We start from the raw sequence: 15,612 nt of genomic DNA, 5'->3' as shown, positions 1-15,612 counted from the left end.
TAACTTCATCTGTAAAGTAGAACTAATAGCTACCTCAGAAAGCTTTGAGTATTAATGTAATAAAGTGCAGTGTACTGTAGTTCATTAACTGCTTATACATGTGTTCTGATTTCCTCACAGCCTTTTGAGTAGCTATTCTCGTTTGGCCCATTTTTCAGATAAAGAAACTGAAAAAAGATCAGTGTGATTCCAGAGCCCAACCTCTTACTATTGTATTGCTTAACTTTCTCACTTTTCCAAATGAAAAATTTCTGAAAATCCCCCTTAGACTGGTTTTCTGCCAGGTTTATAAAGTGACCATGTTTTCCCAAAGCCTCATTTCTTTGAAATGAATGAGTCACATTAGGAGCTCTTCTTTTTATTAATGCTTCTTAGTACTTGCACGTCTTGAATGTTCTCAACTAAGAAATTATCCCACATGGGTGCAGTTAAAGTTTATTTTTTTAAAAAAATCTAATTTGCAGTCGAGTTTAGTGAATAGAATACTGAATTTTTTTTAATTGAGGTGAGACAGCATCCTCAGATTTTTTTTTTTTTTTTATGGTGCTAAAATCGGGATTTATTTAAATGGTAAAGTTGACTTTGAAGAATGGTATGAGTTTTTAACCCAAATTCTTTGGGCCTGCCAGCTGCCCTTAGCTGAAATAATTGTCATAAGGTTTTGTATAATTCCAAGATGTTGAGAACAAGTCCTACAATTGGGAAAGTCAGTCCTATAATTGTGTTGTTTCTATAGTTTGAGGGGACTTAGGCTTTGTCCTCAAATGGTGCTAAAGTCCTCCTATATTGACTCACTTTCTGATACTGGCAAATCTATGGGTATCAGTTGCTAATATGACTTAAAATTTTTCTGTGGTTAATGAATTAAAAAGTTATTTGTAGCTTCCTACCATTAAACATAGGTAAATACAGACATTATGAAGCTATTTTCCCACCACCCCCTTCAAAAAAAAAAAAAATTTTTACATTTCCTGACTTTCCTGAATACAGCTTAGTTGCTATCCCAGCTAGAACCATTCCTTTTATTACCAGCTTTAACATCACTCCACTTTTATGTTTTCCTTCTTTAAAACTACTGAAGGAAGATCATTGTCTAGAAATGAATATTAGCTTTTAAAGTTCCCTTTTTCTCTGCCTTTGTTGTTAGTGGTCAAGGCCCCACACAAAATTAACTTGGGAAGAGAACAATAATAAACAGGATTACATACAGAACATTCTTTTTGTAAAAACTAGATGTTTTATATGCCAGTACTTAACAGGAAACAATTATTTTTGTGATTTTGAAACACTACAATGAAAATACTTGGAAGTCATTAGGAAGCAACCAACGTAATAGCAACAGTAAATATACTGAACTTTAAAACTCATATGAAAGTGTAACTTCATATATGTAACTTGAACAGAATGTAAGGGCAAATGCACAAAAAGAAAAATCACCTTATGACAGTTATGAATATGTGATCAGTGTTTTTCAAACTTTTTAAGCCATATTTCCTCAAAAATGTAAAATAAGACCAGACCTACTCTAGTGGAAGGAGAGTGACCACATCCCACCACTGAATTCCTTCTACTTTCCGTTCTCAATTTCTGCCACACCTCTTTGGACTATGGGCAGAAGTGGGGTTAGCAACTCTGAGGCTGTGTAGATAGCCAGCTTCCTTCTGCAACAGGTATTAGAGTGGATGTAGGCAGAAAGCTGCCTATTTATTACAAAATGAAACATCTGTTTTTGAGACATATGCCACATTAGAATTTATAATTAGTAAGGACTCAGATCAGGCTTACAGGCCATCACAAATATTTAAATAACACCAAAAATAGCTACCATTTCTTACTTTTTAATTGTGCAATAAAATTGCAGAAGTCCATTTGAAGTCCAATAATTAAGCGATTGCCCATATAACATTTACCTAGGTCACAAAAAAAAAAGAACTGCCAGCACTGCAAGAACTCAACGTGTGAATCACTACTGTTTAATTGGGTACCCGAAATATGTTGATATTTTACATGTCTTATTTGAGTTGGTATTGATCCTATGTTAGAAATAGAAAACTGATGACCATTATAAATTGTCTCCCTCAAATCACAGAGCTAGTAAATGTTGAAACGGACTCAAACCTAGTGTTCTTACAGAAGACTAAGCAATACCTTGGTTCTAATTTGGGGCAGTGAATATGAACACCAATGAGACATGCTGTCCCATGATATTTGTTTCCTATGTTCCAGGAAATAAGTGTAATCACACTTTGAGGAAAATTTGAGAAATTTTATTTAAACGAATCCTTTAAAGAAGTAAACTTAAACTGCTCGAATATGTATCTGAATCACTGGAAAATATTTTCTATAATACAAAGGGACTATTTACAGAGACAGTGATATAATCAATGATGTGATCAACAGTTGAAACGAATATGAATTCTGTCTCATTACTCTGCTATTTGTGTATTATTAAATATTTTTCTACAGTAGCTAAGGAAAATAAACGGTTCTCATAAAATCAAAACTAATAGAGGTCCAGGGAGGCATTTCTAGTTTATCTTACCCATGCGCACTATAGAGGACCAAATTTAATGAAGGAGTTATCAGACATGCTCAACAACCTGCAGTTTGGAAACCAATATAGGCTAAAACTTGTACTTGTCTCTCCTCGTGTTTCATTTCAAAAGTTTTGACTGCAATAAGAAAAAGATAAGTGAAATAATACTATTTTAAAAATATTCATTCCTTTCCCCTGTAATTCACCTTCTCTAGCAGTCATTCTGCCATTATGGCTCATACAGGGAAGGAGAAAAGGATAATGTGACTTAACCGAAGTCTGTATCAGTAAGAAAGTAAAAATCCACTCATTCCAGAACTGGTACATTTTGAAGAGAAGGGTGGGTAAAGAAGGGAAGCAGTCATTTGAGACGTGTGGGGCCTGACTTCTATAGCATGAACTTAACCTATGTCAGAATTGCAGCGGTGGGAATAATGACAGTTTTCATCTAATGATCCTGCCTCATTTACCCACTGACTATAAACAATGCATCACTTGTTTGGAGGATCCAAGATAACAAAACGAAGAGGCTTGAGTAAGAAATATTTAAGGCATCAGGACCTTAAATACAGAGCCGCTGAGTTGTATAACACAGGGAGCATCATTCACATGGAATATAATGGATGTCATTTAATACAATGATGTTCCTTGGAGTTGTGGATCAAGGTGGCCAAGAATTCCTGAGATAGCCGTATAAGTAAACTTATGAGAAAAATCTTACTTTAAAAATGTAATTTGAAATATTAGTGGTTCTGTGAAGCATGGGTAGCATATAAATACTAACAAACTTTCTGGGGGTAGCATACGCTAAAGTTATTTGATAATGCTGGAGGCACAATTTATACTTGGTCTCTGCCCAACACATTCTTTTATAGGAGAAATTTCAAGACAATAGACTAAAATCAAACCATATCAGGTGAGTAGGGCTGTTTAGGTTAGGCTAAGGATATATTTTCTCTATTTAGAAACCTTGGGGGAATTCCAGGAACTAGGCAGATGAAGAATTATGTCAGCTCAGGTATGGAATATATCTGAGAATGTACTTTGTATTCTCTCATAATTCCCTTAATCACATCAAGTTCGCTTCCATTTAAAATAACCTCTCTTGCTCAGTTTCCCTTTCATCTTTTTCTTTGCTCCATTTTTTTCTTGGTTGTTACCTTTTGTCAATGCAAGCTAACATAAATGAGTAAAAATTTTAAGATTTTTACTTTCTGAAACCATGGAAGATAGTATTTCAGAAGTCAGACATCCTATAAATTTCATGTTCTGGGAAAATAGTGAAAAAAAATTACTGACCCCTTTTGACTTCTGTCAGTATAAAGCAAGAGGGGAAAAGAGTGGTACACAGAAAATAATATAAGGTCAGCTCAAGTCTGTTCCCATGAAACAGATCTGTAAATATTTTGGTGGTTTTTGAGATTTTAAAATTCTATCCCTTCTTATTGTAAGGAAATCCATGGCACCGTATATCAAAGTAAAGCTTCCCTACTGACTCATGATCTATGGCAGACAAACTAACAGCATATTGATTTCCTATTGCTGCTGTAACAAATTACCATAAATTTGGTGGTTTAAACAATACAAATCTGTAGGTTAGAAATCCAACATAGAGACTCCCTTGGCTCAAATCAAGATGTTGGCACTTCTGTATTTCCTTCTGGAGGCACTAAAGGAGAATCAGGTTCCTTACCTTTTCCAGCTTCCAGAGGGAGCTTAGATTCCCTTGGCTCATGATCCCCTTCCTCCATCTGCAAAGCTAGTAAAGGTGGGCTAAATTCTCGTAATGTATCACACCAATACTACTGCTGTTACGTCTCTTTTTAACCCTGACTTCTTTCTCTCTCCTACTTTTTCTGCATCTCTTTTTCCATTTACAGGGATCCCTTATGATTACATTGGGTTCACATGGATAATCTCTCTATGTTAGTATCATCTAATTAGGCGATCATCTAATCAACTTTATTAATTTTGTCTACAACATTAATTGTCCTTTGTTATTTAATGTAACCTATTCACAGGTTCTAGGAATTAGGACATGGATACCTCTAGGGGTCTGTTAGTTTGCCTATCACAGAGGTTTGAATTCACCACCACCACCATTTACCTTAAGAAGGTTGGCTCTCTAACTTCACAAATGACAAGTGTCGAAGGCCTTGTATTGAGCAATATACAATATAGAAAGTGGTACAACTTAAATGAGTTCTGCAGTGCATCTAGATAATTGCTATAAGAATATGTACTTATTTGTAATCATGTCAGATCACAAGTAGTCTCTGCCATGTAATCCTAAAGGTCTAATAGGGGAGCCTCCTGCTACTCCAGGTATCCTTAAATAAGAAAGGCTTTCTCTTACATGTTAAGTAATACAAGTAAATATCAGTTGCAATAGCAACAAGTTGTTGACAGTTTTTCAGGGCCTCTTTTGGGAAATAGTAGACAGAATAGAATTACAACTTTGCCATAATGGAGCAAGAGGGTGTGAGGATAGCTATGAAATAAATGCTCCATGGCTAAACTCATTTACTTATTGCCTGAATGGCATCACAAATATGAAATGTTAACTTCTCACCTCTGAGCAAAATACACCTTAAATTTACTGCCCTTAAGTACAGCTAGACAATAGCTAAAGGACACATCTAATTCCTGAAACACTCGATGGTACATTCTTCCTAGCCATAACAGTTAAATTTATCCCGGGCATTTTAAAATTCACATTGAAGTTAAATATCTAAAATTCCATTACAAGTACCCTAAAGAGGTCAAAGGGAAGTGTTCATAAGGAACATGGCAGCACATGTTTCACTCCAGATAATAAGTATAACTCTAAAAGCAAAGATTAAAAAAAAAACAAACCCAAATTTACAAATTCCAACTTTGTGTAGTTCAAAGAAAGAATATCTGTATTTGGAAAGAATATCTTTATTTCATTATTCTACCACTTTTAAAACATTTTCAAGTGTTCAAAGGTAGATATTGAGAAAATAACTCAATTTAGGAATAGTATACATAATAGTATTATGATGGTTAATTTTATGTGTCAGCTTGCTTGGGCCACTGATATTTGGTTGGCAGATATTTGGTTAAACATTATCCTGAGTGTGTCTGTGAAGGATGAGATTAACATTTGAACTGGTGGACTTTGAATGTGATTTGTTCTCCGCAACCTGGTTGGCCCTCATGCAATCTACTGAAGGCCTGAATGAACAAAAAGTGGAGTGAGAAAGAATTTTCAATTTGCCCATCTTCAAGCTGGGACAAAAGTCTTGTCATGCCTTCAGACTTGGACTTGGATTGGAAATGGATCCTTGGATCCTAGTTCTCAGATCTTCAGACTCAGACTAGAACTGTATCATCAGCTCTCCTGAGTCTCCAGTTTGCCGAGTGCAGATTGTGAGACTTCTCAGCCTCCAAAACCATATGCACACACATGCACACACACATACACACAGTCATGTATGTACATATACATATTATATATCTGTGTATTACAGTGCAATTATGTGATGCAGCACTCCACCGCCCACGCACATAAAAAAGTGCCTGCAAACAAAAACAGTAACTACTTGATTCTTTCCTGAATGCTGAAGCTTTCCTATGTTTTTAGGTAGAAAGCCAACAATATTCAAAGAGTAACACAGTCTTGTACATATCCAAAACAGTTTTGAATTCATTTCAAACCATACTTAAATGTTTTCTATTCTCCAAAACAATGAAGGGAATGTATAAAAACAAATTTTGAAAGAAACTGGAGAGTCTAAGATGAAGACCCTGATTGATCAAAGGCCTGATAGCTCCTACCCTTCAGGTCTCAATTCAGAAGGCACCTCCCTGGAGGCCTTCCGTGACTGCATCAATAAAATAGTTACCACATAAGAGCATTATCTTTGGATGGTTTCTCAACTGGAATTCCAGGGACCCCTGGGTTGTGCAAAAGTCAATAGGGGTTCCACAAAAGCCCGTGAATGAAAACAAATGATTTTTTAGAAACTCTGTACACTGCGCAATGCTAGCACTCACAATAATCAATTGTCCTTGTTGTTAGAGTTCTTCCAGCCCTGGATGGCAGGGCAGAGGACAGCATTAGTTTGAATCCATTATCAACTTTTGACACTAGATCAGAGTCCATTGATAATTTGCTAATAGGTAAGCACTATCACAGGGATGTAGTAAGGAGAGGGGAAGATGGTAATCCATCAGCATCTCCATCCCGAATTATAATTCCCCCAATCTCCTCTTACATGCCACTGACAGCAGCAGCAAATAAGCTCCACCACTTAGAATACTGAAGTGAAATTTCCCTTCTAAAGAAGGAATTTTTTTAATGAATTGTGACTCAGCTGCCCCCTCTCACTCCCCTCACCCCCCCACGCCCTGCTGCTTTGCTGACTGAAATGTTACAAATGTGGATTGCCTACAGCTATGAACAATTCTTTAAGTGTATAACCTTCTGAGTCTTTTCACTGCATTGATAAAATGAAGAATACACAAAAAATTAACCATTTAAATTACTTATCAATGAGTTTTATGTGGGCTGGTTATCCGAGTTGGCCTATTCTGTTGTGTGCTGTCAAACAACTTAAAAATGCAGCAGTGGCTCCAAAAAAAAAAAAAAATTCAAAAGAACTTAATTACAAATTATAGCAGTTTGGTAGTAAAGGTGTCAATTCCCCTAAATGGCTACTGGAAACTCAAAACAAAGGGAATAAAGTTCTTGGGTTTTTGTTGTTGTTGTTGTTGTTGTTGTTTTTTAAAGTCACATTCACAAAGAAGGACCCAGTAATCCCAGTTCTGGGTATTTATCCAAAGAAACCCAAAACACTACTTTGAAGGGACATGTGCATCCATATGTTCATTGTGGCATTATTTACAGTAGCCAAAATATGGAGGCGACCTTGGTGTCCATCAATGGATGAATGGATAAAGAAGAGGTGGTATATATACACAATGGAATGTTATTCAGCCATAAAAAATAATGAAATCTTGCCATCTGCAACAACATGAATGGACCTAGAGGGTATTGTGCTGAGTGGAGTAAGTCAGAGAAAGACAAATGCATATGATTTCACTTATATGCAGAATCTAAAGAACAAAATAAACAAAACAGAAACAAATTCATAGATACAAAGAACATTTTGATGGTTGCCAGACAGAGAGAAGGTTAGGGGAGTGCGTGAAAAAGAGGATGGAATTAAGTACAAGTTGGTAGTTACAAAGTGGTTATGGGGATTAAAGTATAGCATAAGGAATGTAGTCAATAATATTATAGTAACTATGTATGGGGTCAGATGGGTACTAGACTTATCAGGGTGATCACTTCATCAGTTATATAAATATCTAATCACTATGTCATACACTTGAAACTCATATAATATTGTAAGTCAACTGTAATTAAAAAATAAAAAAATATTTTAAAAAAGTCATTCAGTGAAAAGGCTCAAGAAGCAATTTATTTAGTAGTCAAACTTTTATTCAGAAAAGGAAAAGTCGCACAGTTGGTGAGAATCTCATAAAGGCCAGCATGTACAATGCTAGGATAAGATGCAGCATAAGACATTGAAAAGATGCTACTTTTAATAGAATGATCAGTCAATGTAGTGATGACATGTTGCATGATGCTGAAGAGTTCTGTGTAATTGAACTGAAAAATAATAGCTTCTCTATTCAAGTGATGAACCAACAGATTTTACCAATAAATATCACAGTGCAGCATTGATAAGATTCATAAATGATGATAAATCTCAAGAAAACTTTCCTGTGGCAAAGATCCACCCGAAACAAGCAAAAGTCAAGACTTCTCTTCCTATCTGGAAACAAAAGTTCTGTCTTAAAAGAAAGAGTGTTCACAATCTGCTTATTACACCCCATGAATCTATAGCTCCATTTAAGAATTTTCACCTCTTTAGTGGAAAAAAAAAAAAAAAAAAAAAAAAAAAGCCTGACAATGTTACGACACACTGCTTTTGTCACAGAGAAGTGCTAAAGTAAAAACTTGTAGAGATGAAATGCCAGTTCTGCGTCATTTTACAAAAATGGTAAACTGCATTTAAACAAAGTCCAGTTCACTTGAATATTTTCTAAAAACTGTGAAAACCTGGACAAGGGCACGTGAATCTCATGATGCATAGAGAAATTGGTGGCTTAGCAGAGAGGAAGAGTTCTCAGTCCCAGTGTTTTAGCTGAAAGGTGACTCGCATGCTTTGGAAAAAACAGTAAGCCAGATTTTTCTGAAGCTTTGAAGATAAAGAATGTCAGCAGAAACTAGTCTATTTAGTAAACACTTCATCACATGAACTAGTTGAACAAGTATCTACGAAGCCTTGGAGAAAATGTTTTGACTCCAAGATTATCTGGTTTAAAGAGAAACTCAATTTGGGGGAAAATCATGTTGATAAAGAAAATCTTGAACTGTTTCCATTACTATTTGGCCCTAAGGGTGAGGAAAGATACCAATAAATCCCAACTCTTATTGAAAACTACCCGAAGCACTGCAAACAAAATGGAACAGTATTTTCTCCCTCTTTCAACACTACTGATCTCTCCCCAGATAAGTTCTGGATTTCTGCAAAAGAAGAGTATCCTGTTACTCGTAGGCCAAACAATGAAAATTTTGCTGCAATGTTCAACTTCTCACTTATATGAATAAGCTTTTTGTTCAAGAATAGAAATAGTATCATTTCAATTCAAAATGAAATTTGTAAGTGCATATTTCGAATTTACTCCAGGATCAAGTATTTTTGCAGCCTAAAATAAGCACAAAATTAAGCAAATTTTACTCTCTTAGTTTCAAAAATAATGTCTTTACACACAAATAGGCATATAAAAGAGATTAAGAAACCAATACATGTCAACAATTTTGCAACTACTGGGCTTATATGTGAGTCTGATAGTTTCACTCAATTGGAAAATGTTTTTACAAAGCCTTTTATAAAATTTTTTTTAATATATTTTTTTAAATATTGCTTTCGCTTATGGTGTTAATAACTTTACTATTAATCATTCTCAATATATTTTCTACTGAGTAACTTTAATTAAAAACAACTTGATGCCAGTTCTGCGTCATTTTACAAAAATGGTAAACTGCATTTAAACAAAGTCCAGTTCACTTGAATATTTTCTAAAAACTGTGAAAACCTGGACAATCTACTGAGACTACCTTTAAAAAATTTAAAATGGGAATTTCAAAAATTCCCATTTTGGCTTGAACCAATCATCTATCTTATTATGTTTGCCTTATGATATAAAATTTATGAAAAAGAGTAATTCATCTCAAGAAAGGAAAGCTAAATTTGACTTTTTTAAAAGAAAGTTTGGCTAAAAAGTAATTTTTATTTTTAAATAGGGGGCAAAACTACTGTACATATCCGTAATATATAACATACCTTTATGACCCTCTTACATAATAAATCTATAATACGACTTATAGGCCAACTTGGATAAGACTTAAAAAATCAAATATAAAATTTAAAAAGAGAAACTAAATAATTCTACCTACACTACAAATATCTTTTAACATCCTTAATACCCTTTGTGGGAACGGGGAACCACACAAGTAGAACCTAGGTGCCCAATAGTAGGGCATTGCCTGGAAAGATTTAGACTTGGGTGAAATGTCCAATGAAGGGATCCTCCAGCCACCAGGCGGCAGCATTAGGGCACCGATTTCTCCCGGAAAAAGGCAGGTAAACGTCTTACATAACTCTCTATATTGGGCATCTTATGTGGGGTTTTCATTTACTGGAGAATTGTGCTAACAGGTATCAAAAGCAAAGTTGCCTACTTCCAATGTTGCCTATCGTTTTACTCAATAACTATTTCTTCCAAAGACCCCTAACAGGCTTTCAACAAACATTGTATTTTTCTCCTATTTCTAGTTGGGATGGATGAGATAGTTCAGGTAAGGCTCTGATCATTTCTAAGTGGAACAAAGAAATTGTCATTATTGGCTACTCCTTTATTGAAATTACATATAGACATCATGTCAGACTTTTCTCCTACCAATGTCATTGTGGGAATTTATTTTTTCCTCTGGGCTTGCAAAGCCTAAATTATTTATTATCTGGTTCTTTACAGAAAAAATTTGCTGACCCTTTAACCTATCATTATCTCTTCCTTCCACAAACTCAAAATTCCAAACCATGCATGATGTGGCTTCTGCCTACTTCTCCAGTCAACTCGGCCTCTTTTCTCTTAAACACATCAAGTCCTTCTTCTCTTCAGGACTTTTATATTTATTGCATCCTTTACTTGGACCATCTTTAAAGGTTCATTCTCATCCTTTAGGCAAGGAGGATTGTTTGGCTAAGGGACCTATCCATGGGGCCGAGTAGGGAAGAGAACTTGGAGATAGGCCATTCAAGACCCTCTTGATTTTACCAGATGTCAAGGCAGTACACGATTAATTTTAGGCCTTATCCCACACTGTGGTTGCCCTGGACTCCATCCTCTGGTTCTTCAAGCCATTATGTCTGCAAATGTCTTTCTAAGTTTAAGTTATCTGACAGGACTGTGTGCTGTTGGCTAGGAGATATAAACATAGGAAACTCCTGAAGTGCCATTTCATTCTTCCAAATGTTGACTTCCCTCCAGAATTTGCCTTCTTTTGCTCGATCTCTAGTGCTTTTTGGCATTTTAAAATATTTTATCCAGAATTTATAGTTGTTATTTGTGGGAAGGTGATCTATCTGATAGGAGCTAGCTGGCCATTACCTGAAGCAGAACTCTCAAAGTTCATTCTTAATCTTTGGATATAAGCAGTAAACCTAAGTAGCTGCAAGAAATTATCAGATAAGATTTATTGATTATGATAGGAATTGATGTGGAATCTTTGGAATGATAATACATACATGAGAATATTAACTCAGCTGAAATTAATAACTGTAGGGCTCACAAAGTTATTACATAAAATATAAATTTTGATTTAGAATAAACTTTGATTCCACTTAAATAATTTAGTCAAACTTGAGTTGGACTCTGAACTCAGATAAAATCCAGAAAAAAGATATTTTTATTTTATATCTTTTATATACTGCTAAAGTCCATATGGGGGGAACAAAATGAAAGCTATCATATTTTGACAACGTGATCCCATATTTCTTTTTACATATGCATCATCTTCCATAAACTTAGATTGACTCTTACCAATTTTATTTTATTTTGGCTTTTTCTCATTTTATTTATTTTTTGTTAATTTTTCAGTTATAGTTGGCATATGGATTAGACACATAATTTACAAAGTGATCCTCAGATAAGTCCAGTACCCACCTGGCACATTAGTTATTACAATACTATTGACGCATTCCTTATGCTGTACTGACCTCCTACCAATTTTAACCTCTCTTTTATTCTGCCTTGCTTCTACATTTACTGCTAATTTGTTTTCATTTATACTTGTGCCTGTAAGCATTTTCCCAACACCCTATATGTTTATAGAACTATATCCCTATAGACACTATAAATATCTCCTGGACATGGATCAAAGATTTGATTTAGTTTAAATCCACACACAGCAGATAACTTACATATGTTGACTATTCTTTTTTTCAGTGAATCCTATTAAGGTTCAGATGAACAAACTGGATTTTAAATTTCTTCAGCCCTTTCCTTTAGTGTTTCCAGGACTAACAAGATTCAACAGCAGGTTATACACATGGCTGTTTTATTTCAGCAAAAGATGGAGAGCAAAAGCAACAGGAAAAAGATGTACTGGTGAAACTCAGAGAGGTTCAGCACAGGCTTTCAATGTACTTTGTCTGAAGGTACACAAGAATTCTCTTGTAGCAAACTACAGGCATATCTCTGCCCATGGAAGCCCATTTGAATCTCAGGGTCCAAGACTTCTATGGGGGGCTGTTAATATACACATATTCTGCTGTAGAATCAGCCATGACAACTGAAACTTAGTACTCCAACAACGAAACCAGCTGTACATGTTTGTGCAAAGCAATCTGACAAGCCAATATGGCATGATCCATTGCTCCAGGTGCATATGATATATAACAAAATCATCATCACTAATACAAGGAACACTCCAAGAGCCAAATTCTCCGGGGTGGCCAAAGGTCAATCATGGTTCCTTTAGAGACAGGACAAGAATAAGCAACCAGACCTACCACATTAACTTATTCCTCACAAGAGTCTCTATATCCTTGTTATCGCTTATCATCAATTCCTGGCTTACTATAGAAATAATTCAAAGTTAATTAAGTCCTGACATGTGGGAAGATATTTTTAAGACCCCTGTATCTCTAAATCATTTCTTCTAGTCTCTCTAACTTTCCCAACACATCCTCAGCCTCTGATTTCTGTCGCTGGCTATTCTTTACATACAAGCAGGTTACATACAGGAAGCAGTAGTTTATGCTGTTTGAAAGGGGAGACTGAAGATTGAGAGAGCCTGAAGATGTATAAACTACAGGGTTATAATCCTCATATGATTTAAATTTATACCTTTCCTCCAAACCTGCTTTACCTCCCAGATTTCCTATTTCACCTAGTCTTGCCATAACCTACTTATAGCTCAAGTCAAAACACTAGATGACCTCTCTCCCCCCCTACCCCCTGAATTTGTCACTAAATATCGTTAATGTTATCTCCTAGAAATTTCCTGAATCTATCTCCTTTTTTCCATGTGACCTAATTTCCCTGTTAATTGCTCTTTTTTTGCTTCTCCTTCCTTTTCCCCACAGGCCATTATTCATCACAGCAAAGTTGTCACTCCCATTCTTTCTTAGAAAGCAATACCACACACTAAAGAATAGTTTTTTGAATATCTCTTACGTGAGGTATTGTAACTACTCGGGTCACTATGTTCAACTGTTTTCCCAAATGTTATAAATTTACTAATATCTATTTTATTGGAAAATCAGTTTTTATCTCAAATTGAAAAATATGTCCAGTGGGATGGAATCAATTTCTTGCAGTTCTTTGAGCCACCCAGCAGAAATAATATTAGCTGCTTCCTGTACCTAATCCTCTTTGCTTTATGACATCTGGGCTCTTCTATCTTTTTCCTTCAACAGCTCTGCATAGATTCCTCTTCATTAGACACTTCTGCTAAATTTCAATCTATAGAGAAGACCACAGTTTGATAAGAGACTTCAGGGAAACACTCTTTCTTAGGTAGACATATTTCATTGGTCCCTTCTGAGGTCATAGGCAGAAATTATAGATGGCATTAACATGTAATATAAAACTTAATATGAATTTTCAAATGTCTGATTCATAAAAATGATAAACTTACTCGAGTACCTAAAGTACTCGAATGAGAGTGCACAAAAATGAAAAAGCTCTCAACATGTTGAGGGCTATGCTGAATAAGAAAAAGGCTATTCCTATACTTCTCCTAAACTATTAAAAAAAAAAAAAACTTCACAAAAATGTGTTTCTGAGCCCAAACTGGCTAGTTTATTTTCTAAAGTGGAAGTCTTCGAAAGCTTCATTTTATCAATTGTGGTATTTCTTGGTTTTAATTTTGTATAGTAATATATGTACAATTGGAATGCTGGAATGGAAAGTATAGATATTACTAACAGTAGTACTGGAACAATCCTCATAAAGGTAAACAAAATCTAAATATTTAGTGTATCTAATTATGTGTTCTTTTTCTAGTAGGTAATAAACACACATTTTGTTATTCCAGAATGTATGGCAAGTTATTTTTTTTGCTCCTTTTATATTTAAAATAAACAACTTTTTTTTGTTAAGGTAACACTAATTTTTAAAAAATCAAGTGTGCAAAATGATACTTGTGAAAACCAAGTCTCCCTCCTACTCCAGATTATCAGGCCCTAAATCAGAGCAACTGCTATCAGCAGATATGGCTAAACTGTTCTTCTAGACTAGAGAAAGTTAAGGATATTCTAAAAAAAAAAACATGTAAGGAAACCACTAGGCTCTTTCGGAATTATTTTTGAATATACATGCAAATTTTCAAAGACTAGGTTAGGTAGGCTATTCAACCATGTATTACAACTGTATTTTTTATTATAATAAATGTAGTACAAGTAGTTTCCATATAATTTATATATTATGGTCCTTAAATTATGTTATGGTCCCATTAATGGCTCAATAATCACTTCGTTCTCTGATTTTTTCCCACAACAGAAAGCATTTTAGCCTTTCATACTTTCTATACACATTTTCCCCATATATTATACATACATACATATATATATATACACACACACACACACATATATTTTTTATGTCTCTAATTCTAGTACCTACTTTAACCTGATACCAGAAGAAAATATTCCTGCTGTCACTTCAGGCATTTCTACAAAGTCTTCTATCTGAAGACGCCATTTCTGTGACCAAAGGATCTGGAATGTACAACACAGTTAAATTCTCTGGGTCCCTATATCCCCTGTAAAAAAAAAAACGTTGGTCTACAGATGATCTATAATAGGGATCTTACATCCTTAGAGACATGATGGTTATAACTAGTATCAGCTGCAGTGGCTCACCCGACTAACTCAGCGAAGCTACCTGTTGTCTGCTCTCTCTTCCATTGGGGAAATCATTGATCTGAGATTAATTTTAGCTATAAAATGCCTATGAGTCTATAGTGATCATGAGATGAAAAATGACCGTCCGAAATGATGCAACCTTTAAATGCATTTTTTTCTCTTCTTTTCCCTCATCCAACCTCTATTTATCCAGCACTGTGCTGGGTTCTGATGCAACAGACGTGGTTCCTAAATAAAATCTGTGTGAGGTTATTAGTTTAAAAAAAAACATATCATTTAAAGAAAGGGTGACATCTATGCTACCATGGCTTTCAGTACATTCTCTCCCTATCATTCCCTGTCCATTTGATAAAATAGGAAAATCTCTACAACAAATTAAGAGCAGCATCTGACAGGCATTGTGCCTAACTTTAATCTCAAGCTTTCAAAGGTAAGTCAGAGCTTCAATTGACACATGGTTTGGCTACTTCAAGATTCTAGGCTATTGTTGGGCTTATCGATTACTTGCAAAAACATTTTAAGATAAGGTAGCTCACTAAGATAAAGCAGTATCTACAAGGACTGAATGTTCTGGCATCTTTTATTACAGTTATGGATGTAGCTATT

This window comes from Rousettus aegyptiacus, unplaced genomic scaffold, assembly GCF_014176215.1.
Source record: "Rousettus aegyptiacus isolate mRouAeg1 unplaced genomic scaffold, mRouAeg1.p scaffold_m13_p_11, whole genome shotgun sequence".
NCBI lineage: Eukaryota > Metazoa > Chordata > Mammalia > Chiroptera > Pteropodidae > Rousettus > Rousettus aegyptiacus.
Note: the sequence above shows the minus strand (reverse complement) of the source record.